Source organism: Propithecus coquereli, unplaced genomic scaffold (genome assembly GCF_000956105.1).
Source record: "Propithecus coquereli isolate 6110/MARCELLA unplaced genomic scaffold, Pcoq_1.0 Scaffold13, whole genome shotgun sequence".
Classification (NCBI taxonomy): Eukaryota; Metazoa; Chordata; class Mammalia; order Primates; family Indriidae; genus Propithecus; species Propithecus coquereli.
Genome location: NW_012137191.1, coordinates 604,964 through 621,459, shown reverse-complemented (window position 1 = coordinate 621,459; position 16,496 = coordinate 604,964). Strand labels below are relative to the sequence as shown.

The following is a 16,496-nucleotide window of genomic DNA, read 5'->3' as shown; positions in this document are numbered from 1 at the left end:
CCCCCCCCCGCCATGAGGAAGACCGCCTTCCAGCAGGGAGCTGGAACAGAGCTGAACTCTGCCCAGGAGAGCTTCTGCAACGCTCTGAAAATGCCTGCCCAACTGCTTGCCTGGGCTCTGGCCCCTCTGGCTGCAACTGAGCCCAGACAGGAGGCTGACTCACTCACCGCACGGAGGAGGAGGAAGAGGAGGAGAAGGAGAGGGAGGAGGAGGTAGTGCGGGAAGGGCCTGGGTTCAGAGACCCAAGGTTCCCCCAGCCACGCAGACTGGGTCTCAGCCTCTGGTCCACCAGCTGGTTGTGGGGAGGAGGGGCAGCTGTCCACTGGCTCTGGAGACCACACGCTGTTCCCTCCTAGATACTGCCCCTGAACCTCCTCACTCATCACCCACAGACTCGGGGCACCTCGCTTCCCAAACAGAAACTAGTCCTTGAGCCCCCTCCTCGCTTAAATGCTTACCCCTGAGTTCCTCTGGACATCTATTGACAGGCTTTCCTGAAAAAAATCAATGCCGTGCAATAGGACCAATTAGGTCTAAAATCTTTGGTAGTTAAAAAAAAAAAATCAAGAAAAAAAGAAAAATATTCTACTTAAAAGACCCAACTCCACCATCGCAGGTGACCATACGTGAGCCCTACAAGACAATAAATAAGGCTACACGCACTCCACCCCCAGAAGACCTTAGCGCCGTCAACCAATCGCTCTCTTTCTTATTCCTCCACTCCATGCCAAGGCGCCCGGACAGAGGAAGGAAACAAATGCTTCTTGTTCCCCAAGTGCGGAGCACTGTGCTAGCGGAGCATTTCTGCGTTAAGCTGCCCGCCCGAGCGCCCAGGATGCGGCCGATCCCCTCGCCAGCCTGGGGCGAACTTCAGCTTTCTCAGACCTCAGTGCTCCCTGTGTCCCAGCCTCATGGCACGACAGCCTGGATCGCGGTCGCCAAGTTTGCCCCTGAGACTTAGACTTTAATGCTTGACCCCGGGCACTCAGGCCCCTACCCTGGACGCCACGACCCCGGTCTATTCCTTATCCTGAGACCACCTTCCTCGCAGCTCCCGAGTCCGCACCTGGTCTGGCCGGCGGGTGGACAAGCACCTGCGCTCTCCCGGCGTCTCCGGCTCGGCTGCCGCCTTTTGACAAGCAGAGACAACCCAGCAGCTGGCCCCGCCCCTCGAGCAGGCCCCGCCCCGGGCCCGCCCCGGGCCTTGGCCCCGCCCACAGGTCCGGTCCTCTCTTGCCAAGAGCTCCACTGGCGCTGCAACCATCTTGACTCGGATTCAACCATTGACTGCACTGTCGCCTTGGAGACTCTGCCTCGTGAAACTTTGTCCGACTGCCGTCCCCAGGGCAAGGCATGCTTCTGCCCTGCGTGGGTCAGAGTTTTCGATGACCATGTGTGTGTGCAGATCCACGCTACTGCCTGCGGTAATTGGTGGTGCATCCGAGCCACCTCAGCCGCCGTGGTTCTAGCCAGCCTCCTTCGGACGCCTCCGCCAGGTGCGTCACCCCCACCTGAGCTGACCCGGCCAGGACTTCGTCGTCCGCGGGACTACTGGGGCGCACCTGCCGACGGGCACCAGCGGCTCTCCCAACACTCGTGGGAAATCCTGGGCGCCGCTCACCGTCGTGCCACTTCTGCAGAGGTCGGGGAGCTCAGCCCGACCCCACAGGTTATGATAAAAGAGCATACAGGGCCAAAGTGGAACCTGGAGTTGCATCATCACTCCCACCCGATGTCCCCTCTGCAGCGACGGCGGCTGAGCACGTTCCTGGCCTGTCGCGAATCTCGTACAAGTGGGGCTTGGTCTCAGCTTCCCTGATCCCTTGTCCCCAGTTCCTCCTTCCCCACAGTGGCGTTGGTGTGCAGGGAAGGGAGGAGATAAAGAGTACATCCAGATACCTGGAATTGTGGATGGCTGCGCAAAATTCGCCATAGAAAATTTTGATTAAAAATTACTGCTTCCTAGGCACTGCGCTAGATTCCTTCGGAGAGATGAAAAAGATGGGGTTCCCGCCTTCTTAGAGCTCACTGCCCAGTGGGAAAATGTATAAATAAATAGTAATTAGAACATAATTACAACATAATGTTTTAGAACAGAGATGCCCACAAAGTCATCCGGCAGTTGATGACCTCCTTTAAGTAGGGAAGGTATTGCTATTCGCCTCTTTCAGAGGAGGAGACCATGGCTCACAGGGCAAGCTGAACAGGTGGGAAACCGAGGCATAGAGAGGTTAAGTGATTCACCCAACATGATCCAACTATTCAGTACTAGAGCCCAGCAACTCTGGCGCAGTGGCGGAGGAACCAATTCTGAGACAGCTGTGCTAGACTGTGTTAACCAGCCCCTCTCAACTCTCAGTAATTGCATCAAGAGAAATGAACTGAGGCTAAACGGAAGGAAGAACCCTCAAACGGTGAAGTTTGTTAAGCACTAAAACAGTTCATTAAGGGGGTATCATGGAAACTTTCTGGGAAGGCTTCAACAAAACACCAAAGAGATGCGCATGGTCTGATTGAACTTGGGAATGGACCATCCGTTCTGAGAAACAGATGAAAGGAAGTGCCTCTTTATCGGAGCAGTGGTATTGCTACTTCACATGTGTAAAATGCTTTATAGTATAAAAATAACTCTTTGAAATATCTTATTTGATCTTCATCACAGCCTTTTGAGATAGGCAGAATAGAAAATACTCTGAGAGTAGAAAATACTCAGAGTAGAAAATACCCCATTGTACAACTGATGTGCGGAGTTGTCAAAGTTCTTACAGCTGGGGAGTGACAGAGCCACTTGAATCTGGGTCTTCCCTCTGTACATCCCACCGTTCCATGCTGCCTCTCAAAAAATGAAAGTTGTTCCCATGCACTTTTCATCTGTTGAATCACAATCTAGATAAACCAGCCTTGGAGAACTCAGAGGTTCTGGATTTGGCAGATCTGCAAGATTACAGATGTTGTCATGGTCCCCGGTACATGCTGTCATCAGCTCCATCACCACATCCCTAACCATGATTTTCTCATTGTCCCCTGATATCTGAACTGCTCTCTCATCTGCTGCTCCAGACCCTCTCCTCTTTCAGGTCCTGTCTATCCCCATCAGACCTTTCCCAACGTCCCCAGGTCAAAATGCTCTGACAATTCTCTAGTCTTTGTCACATGTATTGTCTTCATTTCATGGTTTGTCACCTGATAATGAACCATCTTGTATTTACATTGAACAAAGAAGGATTTTTTTTTCCTCCTCTGTTTTATTATTAGGAGGAAGGTTATTTTGTAGGAGTAGCAGAGCAAGATCGCATGAGATTCACTTCTCCGTGTTCTGTTGTAATCACTAATTTTCTCTTGCCCTTACTTCTCCCTAGCCAGGTACATGGCTAGGAAGGGAGGCTGCTGTTCCAGATCCTGTTGTCTTGAAGCCTTGATAAAAGGCAGCATTCCTACACTACAAAATTAATAGTTTTAAGCTCCTCTAGCTTGACTGCTATATGAACCATGCACCAGAACCTCTGCAGAAAGCACTAATTTTCTCTTTCTTTTCCCTGAAGTTAACATTTCTTGTATTCTCACTTGTCTCTGGGAGGGGTGGTGGTCCTTATTGGGATGGTCAGATTGTTTTTGGCTAGTACTCATCTCCGATAAATTATATAAGGGAATATCTACTAAGTGCTTGCTATGTGCAAGGTACCATGCTAGGGTGCTAGGGATTCAGTGATCTGTACAGAAACAAAAGAGCCTTCCAGGTGCATCCTACCTGGGAGGAAAGATTCCAGAGGTGCCGGGATGAGGCCATCCCTGTTCACTTCATTTCATGGACTCCAGGGAAAGGCAGAGCTTGGCCTCTCAACCTCTCCACCAGGCTGTGGGTCCTGGGGCTGGCCTGGGCAGGTGGTGGCTACAGTCAGGCCACAGGGCTGCAGCCTCTCCTCAGGTGATGAGCTCTTCTTTTCTGCAGCCTGGCCACTGTCCTCAAGGCCAGCTGACACTCTCAGCACCTCTTTCTGTGGTGCCAGAGGTTGAGTGGGTCATCTTGTCCTTGAGAGGTTCCCAGAGACCCTGGGCCCATGGACAGAGATTTTTAAGCTGCCCAGAGGCTGCTCTGCAGGTAAAAATGTGCCCTTTGAGCTCTCTCTGGAACACTCCCATCTAACTGTTTGCTTTTCGCTTTTTTAGGGCCCTTTTTTTCCCTTAAATATTTTATGGTTATGGGCAGGGTAGGACTGAAGGGAAGCCTCTCATTCAGCAAACCCTCAAAGAACATTCTGAAAGGCAGTCATGGAGTCATAGAGACAGAAGGGATCAGGCCATCTTCTTGGTTAGTTCCCTTATTTTAGAGATTTAAAAAAAAAAAAAAAAAGGAAAAAAACCACCAATTAACCAGAAAGGTTAATTCATTTATCTTTCCTAACCCATGTTAGGACAAAAAGAATCTAGGACTATTCTCCCTGTTCATGTTCCATGGTGAAAATGGAATAAATAAATGGAAGAAGCTGTAATTAATGAAAGGAAACCAAACAAAAGGATCTTCCTGGGACAGTGTTTTTCAGATTTTGAATTGAAACCCTCAATAAGAAATAAGTTTTTATCATGACCTAGTATGCTCATGCACATATGTAATTTTCATGAAAGAAAGAGATGTTCTGTGATGCTTTCTATTATTTTCTCTATCTTCCCTTCCTTCTCTCCTTCCTTCCTTCCCTCTCTCCCTCCCTTCCTTTCTTCCTTTTCTTCCTTCCTTCTTTTCTTTTTTCTTTCTCTGATTTCACAACCTATTTATGGGTTATGACCCAAAGTACAGCATAAAAATCCTGCCCTAGGTCATGGGCTAGGCTGACTTGATTGTTTGAGTAAGCAATGAACAGAAAACTCCATCTTGCCCTCCTGAATGACGTGAGCATGTCCCTCTTACCATGGGATCCCGTCATTTAGCACCTGCGACATGAGATTCACAGAAAGGCCTTTGAGAGACCAGCAATGGCTTACATGTAGCATCCTCAGAACCCCATAGTGGCTCCATGGTAGCTTGAGGGGTTTGGTGATCCTACCTCCAAAATCACATGGTCAGGGTTAGGTCACTGAGGCAGCATGTATCCACCCAATGTTTGCCTTTGTGGCCTTAATTCAGCTGATATCTTGCCACTCTCCTGCATTTTCCAGCTTTGGGGGGCTCTTTTAACCTCTGGGTGCTTTATGGCATCTCAGAAATCCTGACTTCTCCAGAACAGATAGCTCTGGGGAGTCATGTGCAATGCCATCAGAAGTGGGTGCCCGCAGACCCAGCCTGTCCTAGAAAGAGTAGGGCACCACCAGTTATTTACTCCAAATCCATCTGGCTCCGGGGCTCCATTCCCAGTAGCCCAGCTCATGTCTCCATCCTCAGGGCTTTTGGCATTTTTCTTTCTCACCTGCTCCCACATCCTGAAGCCCCAGGCTGGCAGCCTGCTGGCCCTGCACGCAGCGTCTGCTGGCAAGGCAAAGCAAAGCCTTGGGGCCAGAAGAAGAAAGGTTCAGACTCCCACCTGCACCTCCAAGCAAGGCAGCTCAGAGCTCTCCCAGGCTCCCAGGTATTTGCTGGGCTCCTATCCAAACCCCAGAAAACAATGATGACTCTTCTGCAAGCTCCAACCCCAACAATTCAAACCCTGACACCAGCAAAATAGACTAGAGGCTCAGGGTCCTTTCCCATCTACAACTGGCTACGGCTGTGAGTTTTGCAACCACCATGATTACTCTTGTAGAAGATAAAGTGAACCTCATCCCCAATGCCTTTGGGAAATTCTTATTTCGCTCCTCTAGGGAAGAATGTCCCGTGGAAGAGCCTAGTGATGGAGATAAATGGAGAGGCTCTGTGGCATGGGAGTGTCTTGGGAGGAGGTGAGAATGGAGTCAGTGCCACACTGCTGCTGAAGAGGTCAGCAGGGACAAGCTGACTCTTTTCAAAAGAAGCCCCTCTTCCCCAGAAGAGTCTCCAGGGAAGATGATTGGGCAATGACCTCCTTTTCCTCATACCAAACAGAAGCCCCACAAGCCTCATCGTGGGCACGCCTGCTTGTTTGTCCTGAACAGGAAGGGCATTCCGTAAGCAGCCCAGGAATGCATTAAACAACTCTCCCCTGGGGCCCAAACTCCAGAAAGATGTGGCTGTTGACAGCTTTTCTCCTTGCCTTTGGCCTCTGGCCTGAGACATAAAGCATGGCTGCCCCTTCTGTTGTATTTGCCTCCTTGTCCTATGTCATTACAGGTATTACCATTGTTGTTTCTGGTGTCCACATCCACTTCCAATTGGGTCTATTCTGGACTGAATGATAGTCATGTTGTGTTGCTTTGTGTCATCCACATGTCCTGCAGCCAAGTGGTCTTTAAATGGTTTTGATTTTAAAACACTACTGGCAAAAAATAAATGATTTCCTATAGGAATATTATTTTTAAAGTACTGTCATTAGCTAACATCTCAAGTCACACCACATGTTAGGGTGCGATCCATGTCAACATTAATGAATGGCTTCCATGTCATGGAAGCATTTGTCTTAGGGAAGGAAACTAGACAGACTGGCTCAGAGATACCACATTCCATTCTCTTCCTCTTTGGAAGTTCTCTTTCTGGGAGTCGTAGCTTCTGTACTGAGTATAGCGTGGCTGAAGGTTTTGTCATTAGTTTGGCCTACATACACTGGGGTCTGAAATGTAAAGGAATTTGGACTGGTGATCTCCATGTACCCGACAACATCCCCATCACATTTTCACAAAGTTCCAGGGATTGAAACTGCAGGAGAGTGGGGACAGCATGTCAAGTTTATAGCATGGTGGTAAAGAGTGTGGGTTTGTACTACTGATTGGCTAAGTGACTGGGCAAATTCCTTAATCTCTCCAAGCTTCAGTTTTGCCATCAATGAAATGGGGGTAAATAATAGTCACAGGGTTGTTGACATCATATTGTTGCTGATGAGATGAAGTGAAATAACGTATGTAAATCCTTCAGCACTGCACCTGGCATATAGTAAGTATTTGATGAATATTAACTTAACAGCTAATAGCTATTCATTGTAGTCATTAGCAAAGCCCCTTAAAACTGTCATGGCCCCTGGAGTCTCAACAGGATATTACCCTTAACCTTGATCTTTAATTCTTATCTCTCTGATTAGGAAGAAAGGGAGGATAGAAGGGAGAGAGAAAAGAAAAAAATATGAGAGGTAAAAAGAAAAGGAGTGCTTAGTCTAACTGGGATTTCAAAAAAATTTATAGGTCTATCAGCAATATTGCCACCTATTCTTAAAAGGACCTTACCCCTGATACACAAACCTGAATTATTTTTGCCTTTTGTGCAGTATATTTTAGACTTGGTCTAAATTCTTGGAGGTCCTTGGCTTGAGGTGGGACCCTTCAATCAGCTGAGAGAACCAGTAGACTCCAGACTCCGAGGTGTTGTGGGATGTTGCCATTAGGATGCCTTCGCTGATTGCCTCCAACAGCTCACTTCCTTTTTGTGAGACATGGGGAAAGGGAGTTAAATCTATCTCACAAGACCAAGAAGAGAATCAACTGGAAAGAATTGCCAAGAGTGTAGCTCCTGCATGCCTCAGGAGGTCTGTAAGCCCTCTGAGGTCTGGGTCGCCCATTGCCATTTGGGGCACAGAGTCAAACCCAACAGTGGGAGCTGTTTGTACTGGGGCTACCAAATCAGGAGCATTTTTAGAGAAAAGTACTTAAGGTAATAACATTTTGTGCTTTATGCTAACTGTATTCCTTATCCAGGAAGGACCCTGCCCTTTGGGGACTTTATCTCTTGATTACAAGAGGTGAATGGCATTTATACCCACTTTTTGCATGTGAAGACGAAAGTTAACAGAAGACCTTAGGATATATGAAATGTGGTTTGTACAGCAGAAAAAAGGTATTTTCTTCCAACTCAGTAAAGACTGTGTTCAGATTGCTTTTTGAAGGTCATAGGTAAGCATCAATTGGGCCGTATGGGGAGGCTGCAGGACCTATTCAGTTAGCATCCAAGGCTCAGGCTGCTTCCTTCTCAAGACGGATCCTCTCTGGTAGTGGGAGTTCTTCCGTCTGGTAGCAGAGCCGGTTTGCTGTAGCCTGGGCCTATCATAGTGAAGACTTTTACCCTTCTATTGCCCCGTTTCACCAAAAGGCACATTGAACTTTCAGCAGCTCCAGGCAGCAAGCTGTTGGACATGCCAGGCATGTGAGGAGCTCCCAACAGTGTGCTGGTGGTATGGGCAGATCCAGGCAGCACTCACAGCTTCTCGTGGAGGTCAGGATGCTGACATCCACACCGCCATGGACCTGGATTGCCTCTCTTCCGTGCTGCAGTGTGGTCCTCTGGCTCTCAGAATAGATGTTCAAATTATTTGGGAGAACGCCTGACAACTTCCCAAAGTGCCCCGAGAAATATCTGCGTTGGAGACAGAATTAAAGGGATCTCACGAAATTAGAATCACGGCACCCTTTGACTCTGTGTCTTGCTTGGCATACACTAACTCACATCATCCTGCAGATTCAAATCCAGTATATGAATTTCAGTGGTTAGAAGCAGAACTGTGCTTACTTTTGGGAAAGGGACTGGAGATCATGACTGGGAGAGGGCACGGGGGATGCCATGGTGCTGGTCATGTTCTATCTGTTGAGTTGGGTAGTGGTGACCTGCATGTGTTCACGTTATGATAATTCACCATGTTCTGCACTTAGGATTTGTGCACTTTTCTCAGTGTGTGATACTTCGATAAAAAGTTCACCTCCCGCTGCTTTCCAACTCCACAATTTTCCTTATACTCTCATTTTATAGATGGGAAAACTGATGTTCAGAGTGACCCTCTCCACAGAGGCAGCACGAGGAGCCGGGCTGCTTCCTGCGATGAAAATCAGCGGATAATGACTGGCATATCGACGGCCCAGTCAGAAGCTCCTTTAGGGAAAGTGCCGTGCCTTTGTTTCCTGCGGTGCCTGAGACGGTGTGTGTGCATAGTGAGGGCTCCACAGATAACTTAGTGGTCAGTATTCTCTTCAGGACCACTGAAGGAACTGAAGCCTGAGAAGCCAAATTCTTTGGCCTGCTTGGCTTATTTAAGTGGAACCTAAGGTAGGATCTGAGCAGCATTCAAACTGTGGTCTATGTCTGAGATTATTAATACCAAGTGTGTGGTCCCTGATCAGATTAAACCAGAGACACAAACAGGACAGGCTCTCCTGGCAGTGGCCACAAGCAGGAGAGGGTGTGGGAGCCCCTTTTGGGTTATTAGGAGATCAGCTTTTCAATTCTTACCTTGGCCACCACCAAGGACCTTCCTTCAACACATATTCTCAAGGACAGCTGTCCCTCAGTTGGGGTTCTTAGGGCCTGGGAAGGAGGGGTGTCCAGCTTAGCTGACCTCTGGGTGGCAGCTACCAAGTCCAGAAAGAATGTAGTGAAGAGGCACAAACCATCAGGGGTTTCCATCTTCCTCACAGCCTCACCTCAGTTGATTGATGACCTTGACTTTCTTCCCTGCTCTCCCACTCTATGCAGACAAGCCAAGCACTCCCTCTTAGAGCTCTCTTTCCTGCCCTCCCTCTGCCCTAGCATATCTCATGTGCCTCCGCCCCTTCTTCCCCGGGCTCCTCATCTGTCCGGTGGTGAGGAGTTGAAGGGCCACCAGAGCTGATGGTCAGTGAGCCTAGGACTTGGACCTGCCCACATAGGAGGATAATATACCAGTTGCCAACACTGCTCACAAATTCTCTTTCCTCTCCCTGCAGTGACACCTAAAACATGGGTGAAGAGTGGGGAGAGAGAACATTCATGCAAGTAGTTCAGGTGCCCAGTCATGAAAACACCAGCTGTCAGGTGCTGGCAGGGCTGGGATGGAGGCTATGAGTAGGATGCTGGACCCAGACAAGGAATGAAAACAACACAATATTTTTTCTATATCCTTGAAGTGATCTAAATATCCCAGTTCCCAGTTCTCTTTTCCCCTTCCCAGGAACTCTGTGCTTGATCTTGACAAGAATTAGAAGTGAATCCCGGAGGAAATGTCAAATTTTCCACAGTTGCTTCCTAGAGACAATTGAAGTAATTCAACAATTTCTACCTTCTTGAGGGCTGGACGGCTAGGGAATCAAGTATTCCTACATTATCTTTCCCTCCTCCACCTTTGCTCCCATTCCAAGAGTCTTAAACTTTGGACTGGTACAATATACCCTGTCGATTGTGACAATGCAATCTGGCCCAGGAGAGAGGCCGATTTGGTGCCTGTGGCTGGTTTACTTCCTTATCAAAGCTCTGAATGTGAGGAGACACAATTCCTGCTTTGTAGTTAATAACAGTCTCCCCTCTAAGCTCTTATCTTACTGTGTTAGAGGATTTGTTAACATTTGATCTGCAGTCATTAAGGATTTACGGCCATGTTTCTTTCTCCCAAACAGCATTTACTCTTTAAGTAGAGGGCATTTGGGAACCAGTGGTGTTGGAACCAGAACAACTGACAAAGACGTGTCAAGGCTGTGTTACCTTCATCTTAACCCCAGCCTTGAAAAAGATGTTTCTAACAGTAAAGAGAATTAGGCACCCTGAATGATCCTCTCATTTGCAACAACAATTTGCTAAAATCTTAAATTTATCACCAAGCTGGCACTAAAGAAAGAAATATGCAGAACTCAAAATGAAGTAAAGTAGGAACACAGGTTGATAACCAGGACCAAAGCTCACTTGACCCTGGGAATTTTGAGTTTTCTTTTACCTTAATGGCTTCACAAGGCATGGGGACAGGACATAAAGCGAAGGGATCATTCCACATGAAGCTGGCCTTCAAAGGGTACAACCCAGGATTCTCTGTGTAAGGAGAAAGAGAAATAAACCTCCCTACAGAAGCGGACGGCAAGGAAACTCGCCTGGGTCATTCTGAATGGTAGAAAAAATAATAAATATTTCCTTAAAATTCACAACCACAAGCCAGTGCTTATCCAGGTTTATAGTCCAAATTCATATGCTATGTGACCCAAAAAGAAAAAGAAAAAAACTCAAGCATAAAATTTAATTTAAAATGATCCCAGGTTGCTACTGCTCAGATAACCAGGGGAATCAAATGTGAATCTTCTCTGCAGAAACTCTTAACATCATCCCAGTACTCAAAGACTTGCCATAGAAGAAATTTCAAGGATAATTATAGCTCATGAGTCACAGTCATAAAACACACATGAAAATACATCATAATGGGTGAGAATCAGCAGAAACAGACCCACAAAGGCTTCAAATATTGAAATTTTCAGACACAATATAAAATAACTAAGTTTAATAGATTTAAAGAAATAAAAGAGAGCTCCAAAAATGAGCAGGTAACAAGAGACTATAAATAACTAAGAAGACTTGGAAAAGAACCAAAAGGCATTTCTAGAAATAAGAAATAATAAGTGTTGGCTGGGTATGGTGGCTCACACCTGTAATCCTAGCACTCTGGAAGGCCAAGGCAGAAGGATAGCTTGAGGCCAGGAGTTCGAGACCAGCCTGAACAAGAGCAAGACCCCCCTGTCTCTACTAAAAATATAAAAACTTAGCTGGGTGACTAAAAATAGGAAAAATTAGCCAGGCGTGGTGGTGTGTGCCTGTAGTCCCAGCTACTCGGGAGGCTGTGGCAGGAGGATCTCTTGAGCCCAGGAGTTTGAGGTTGCTGTGAGCTAGGCTGATGCTACAGCACTCTACCCAGGGCAACAGAGCAAGACTGTGTCTCAAAAAAAAAAGAAATAATAAGCGTTGAATCTTAAAACTTGGTGGGTAGGTTAAACAGCAAATTAGACATAGCTGAGGAAAAAATTATTAAGCTAGAAGGTAGAGCTGAAAAAATTATCTGCAATGTATACTAGAAGGACAAAAACATGGGAAATATGAAAGATTAAGGAACATGAAGGGGAGAATAAGAAAATTGAATTGTGTCTACTTAAAGCTCTAGAAGGAAATAGAAGTACAGGGAAGAGGTAATATTCAAAAAGATAATAGCTGAGATGTTCCAGAACTGTGGAAAACATGAATCTTTAGCTTCAGGAAGCCTAGTGAATGCCAAGAAGATGAATAAAAAGAAATTGACATCTAGGAACATCGTGATAAACCAAACACCAAAGAAAAAAGAGAAGATTGTGAAAGCTGCTAAGGAGAAACATAACCTATAAAGGAATGGTGTTTAGATTTATGGATGACTTTTCGACAGCAGTAATGGGGCCACAAGACAGAGGGATAGAGCAGTATTTTCAAGGTGCTAAAAGAAAACAACTAGGAATCTAGAATTTTGTGTCCATTGCTTTCAACAATGAGAGCAAAACAATGATATTTTCCAAGAAAAATTGAGAGTATTTACAACTAACAGATATTCACTAAAAAAAATTCTCAAGAATTTACTTTAAGCAAAAGGAAAATGATCTTAGATTGGCCATCTGACATGAAAGAAGGAATGGTCAAGTAAAGATATTCGTGAACATGTAGGTAAACCCTAACCAATATTAAAAATTATTCAAAATAGTAATTATAATGTCTAATGTATGTGTGGTAGGGGAAGAACTAAAAGAATAGATATTAAGTGCATTTAGATTGGATAGAGGTGATTAGGGTTAAAGTGTTCTAAAAATCTTTGTATTGTTCAGAAGGAAGATGCAAACTTTGTTAAGGTAAGAATGAATATAAAAATAGCTAGCAAAACCATCAAAAATAAATATACAGAGTATAATTTCAAAGCAAATAAATGGGAATTAAAGAAGTCAATAAAGGTATATTTAAAGAAACAGATACAAAAATCAAGTCAAAGCACTTAATACGGTGGTAGCAATAAACCAAAATATGTCATGAATCACAATGAGTTGTATGAAATAAATGTTCTAGTAAGGGATAAAGATCATCAGATTGGATTTTAAAAATTCAAGATATATTCTTTAAGAGTCAATAACCGGGAAGCTAAAATAATTCTAAACTTGTATGCATTTAATAACATAGCCTCAAAAACATGGAGCAAAATGAGAGGATAACAAGATGATAAATTCACTATTGTAGTGAGGAATTTCAACACACAACTCCAGGGAAGTGATAGATTTAGTGAACAACAAACTAGTGAGGCTAGAGAAATACAATCAACAAGCTTGATTTAATATTCATGTAAGGAACATTACCTACAATTAGAGAATAAATATTCTTTTCCAGCATGACATGGAATGTTCATGAAAATTGGCCAGATGATAGGTCATAAAGCTGGTCTTAACAAATTTAAAAGATGGCTTTTATACCGATCGTATTCTTTGACCACAATTCAACTAAAAGAAACAACGTCAAACAGGATAATCTAGGTGAAGCTGTGGTTACAACATCAAAACTCAAGTAGCTTGACACAACAAAAGTTTATTTTGGTTCAACATGCAGACAAGCCCTCCAGGGCAGCTGCTGTCTACATGTGGCTCTGTGTTCTAGACTGGTCTGAACTGGTGGCGCCTGCATCTCAACATGTGTTTTCCCAATTCCTGTGGAAAGGGAAAGAGCGTGGGGGTTGCATGCTGCTTTTTAAAATGCTTCCACTGTATTTCATTGACCAAAACAAGTCACTTGGCCATGACTAACTTCAAGGGTCAGTGAAGAGTATTCCTTCCATAGGTCCAGGAAGGGAGGAGAACTGGCAGTATTGACGACCACCAAAGTAGTCAATAACAAAGAGTCCAGGAAAAATCCTTTACAACTGGAAATTTTAAAGTATACTTCTGAAGAACAAACCATAAAGTAAAAAAGAAAATACTTAGAATTTAATAATAACAATACTATATATTGAAACTTATGAATACAGCAAAAATAGTGCTTAGACAGAAATGTCTAATACTAACACTTGCTTAGCATTTACTATGTGGCAGGCATTGTTTTATGTACTCTACACACTTTATTCATTTAATTTTTATAACAACCTTTGAGGCAGGTATGAATGAGAAAACTGAAGCACAAAGAGGCTAACTGAAGTCACACAGCTAGTCAGTAGCAGAGCCAGGAATTGGACTCAGGCAATCTGGCTGTAGAACCCATGTGTTATATTAATAGTTGCAAATGCTCACATTTCATTTTTTTTAGAGTTCAAAATTAATGTGTCAAATACCCTATTTAGGAAGTTTAAGACTGGGCAGGGTGGCTCACACCTGTAATCCTAGCACGCTGGGAGGCTGAGGTGAGTGGATTACTTGAGTTCAGGAGTTTGAGACCAGTCTTAGTAACTAGACCCTGTCTCTGCAAAAGAAAAGAAAAGAAAAGAAAAATTAGCCGGGCATGGTGGCACACACCTGTATTCCCAGCTACTCTGGAGGCTGAGGCAGGAGGATCGCTTGAGCCCAGGGATTTGAGGTTGCTGTGAGCTATGATCACGCCACTGCATTCTAGCTCAGGGGACAGAGCAAGATCCTGTCTCAAAAAAAAAAAAAAAAACAGAAGAAGAAGTTTAAGAAAAACAAAATGAGTCCAAAAAAGTATAAGAAAAAAAATAGAATAGAAATTAAATTTAGAAAGATAGAAAAATAAAGTCAACTTGTTCTTTGAAACAACTAATAATATAAATAAACCTATGGCAAGAGTAATCAAGACAAAAAGAAAGAAGCAAATAAATAATATTAGGAATTAAAGGAGAATCTAACTAAAGATGCTGTGAAAATTAAATAGTTGAGAAAATAGTATAAACAACTTTATGCCAATAAATTTGAGGTTTTAGAAGTGGATAAATTCTGAGAAAAATATCATTTGCTAAAACTGACTGAAGAAGAAATAGAAATCTGAATAGTTGTATAAGCATTAGAGAAAAAGAATTAAATTGGCAGTTAAAAATTCTCCGAAAAGAAAACACCAGACCAAATAGCTTAATATTAGGTAAATATCATAGCCTGGGCTCCCCCTGGAAGCAGAGCCTAAGTCAAGGGCTTGGGAATAGATGGTTTATTTTGAGATGTTTTATTTTGGGAGTGGGGAACCAGGAAAAAATGAAGCAGGAAGAGAGGATCAGCCAACACAAATAGGGCTCAGTCCTGCCTGGTAAAACGTTCCTGAGGATCATACACCTGAGGGATGGGAGGGGAAAGCATTTATTCACCAATTTCCATTCCCTACTGGTCAAGAATTTCTCTGTGGGGTGTTAGCTTTCTTGAACTTTGAGATTTTCAAATCCTTAAGAGCTAGGGGTTTTTCCAGGCCCTCCTGAAAGCCTAGTAGAGAAGCCCTACATAGAAAGTGAGAGATAGGTGGGACAACTGAGGCAAGATGCCTCAAGTTACACCTGCGCAAAGCTGGCTGTTGATGCAATAGCTGGAGTGAAAGGGATGCCCAAAGGATGGGGGATGGGGCCCAAGAGGTGATGTGTATATTAAATAGTAAGTTCTAGCAAACATTTAAGAACCCATCATTTCACTCTTATACAAATGCTTGCAGATAGTAGATAAAGAAAGGGCACTCCTCAACTCCTTTTATGAGACTAGTGTAACCTCGATACTACAACCATACAAGAAGAGTGCAAGAGAAGAAAACGATGAGCTAATCTGACCCATTACCATAGAAAGAAAAATCTTAGAGGAAATATTAGCAAACCAAACCCAGCAATGTATAAAACATTAACAGATTAAAGAGTGGAGAGAACCACATGATTGCCTAAGTAGATGCAAAAAACAAAAAAGGTGTTCAATAAAGTACAACATTCATTCTTGACTTTTAAAAAAATATTTGCAAACTTGGTATAGATGGAAACTTCCTTAACTGGATTGAAATAGAGAAAACAGCATATTTAACAATGATGCTTTGAAATATTTAATATTTCTATTAAGATCTAGACCAAGATAAGAATACTCATTATTATTGGTTCTATTCAACATTATACTGGAAGTACCAGCCAGTTGATGTAAGTCAAGAAATAGAAATGAAAGTTATGAGGATTAGAAAGAAAGAAGCTAAACTGTCATCATTTATTAGTGATGTGATTATCTATATAGAAAACCCAAATTCATTTACAAATAAATTATTAGAATTAATAAGAGTTTAACAAGATTGCTGGATACAAAATTAATATGTAAAATCAACGGCATTTCTACGTACCATCAACCATCTGATGAAAAAATTAAAAGAGTAAAAACAAGCAATGTGCAATAATAGCAAAAATATAAAATTCCTAGAAATAAAATCTAATAAAAGGTGTTCATGTTCTTCATGGAGAAAATTATAAAACTCTGTAGAAACATATTAGATAAGATCAAATAAATAGATATATCATGTTCTTGGCTAAGGGTACTCAATATAATAAAGACGCAATTATTTACAAATTGAATTATGCATTTGATGCAAATCTAACAAGAATCCCAACAGGGTTTTCTTGGATCTGGATAAGGTATTTCTAAAATTTATTTGGAAAATCAAATGCCAAATACAAATAAAATACTCCTGATTTGAGGAAAAAAAAGAATAAGGTGAGTTCCTTACTGTATCCAATATCAAGTTATAGTATAAAATTATAAATATCATGGCAAATCAG

The 16,496-nt window shown here is 43.5% G+C and overlaps 1 protein-coding gene across 2 annotated transcripts in view; it reads right to left on the bottom strand.

Moving 5' to 3' along the window:
* VDR (vitamin D (1,25- dihydroxyvitamin D3) receptor) overlaps nt 1-1,134 on the bottom strand; it is a 52,467-nt gene extending 51,333 nt beyond the window's left edge. For both annotated transcript variants that reach the window (XM_012638412.1, XM_012638411.1), the window contains exon 1: nt 1,067-1,134. The gene's annotated coding sequence lies outside the window, so the exon portion shown is untranslated. The remainder of the gene's footprint in view (nt 1-1,066) is intronic.
* Nucleotides 1,135-16,496: the final 15,362 nt, after the last annotated feature.